Here is a 301-nt window from a genome sequence, read left to right on the forward strand (position 1 = left end):
CGGGAGGAGGTGGAATTGCATTTCTGCCGCTAAAGCGTTCGCGGAGACTTCAAGGTATAATCTATCCCAGATCCTTTCCCAGAGAGAAACTTGGCGATCACGTTTCCACATGATGCTCACGTTTGGTGCTCTCCAATTATCCCTCCCCACAAAGATAGGTGGCGTGTGTTGCAGGGTCTCTCCTCTCGCTCGTACAGAAAAGAAAAAGAAGAAAATGTCATTAGAAGAGGCGTAACACGTCAGTCCGTCCCCAGGTTTGTGTTTTCTGGAGGGGCAGAAAGAGATCAGTCCTAACCTGCCC

The 301-nt window shown here is 49.8% G+C and overlaps 1 long non-coding RNA gene across 1 annotated transcript in view; it reads left to right on the forward strand.

The window, feature by feature from the left end:
• Positions 1 to 6: 6 nt before the first annotated feature.
• The window catches only part of LOC108448149, a 1,833-nt gene continuing 1,538 nt past the window's right edge, over positions 7 to 301 (forward strand). The window contains exon 1 of the long non-coding RNA XR_001863930.1: positions 7 to 254. This is a non-coding gene — a long non-coding RNA (uncharacterized LOC108448149). The remainder of the gene's footprint in view (positions 255 to 301) is intronic.

Source organism: Corvus brachyrhynchos, unplaced genomic scaffold, assembly GCF_000691975.1.
Source record: "Corvus brachyrhynchos isolate BGI_N302 unplaced genomic scaffold, ASM69197v1 scaffold126, whole genome shotgun sequence".
Lineage (NCBI taxonomy): Eukaryota > Metazoa > Chordata > Aves > Passeriformes > Corvidae > Corvus > Corvus brachyrhynchos.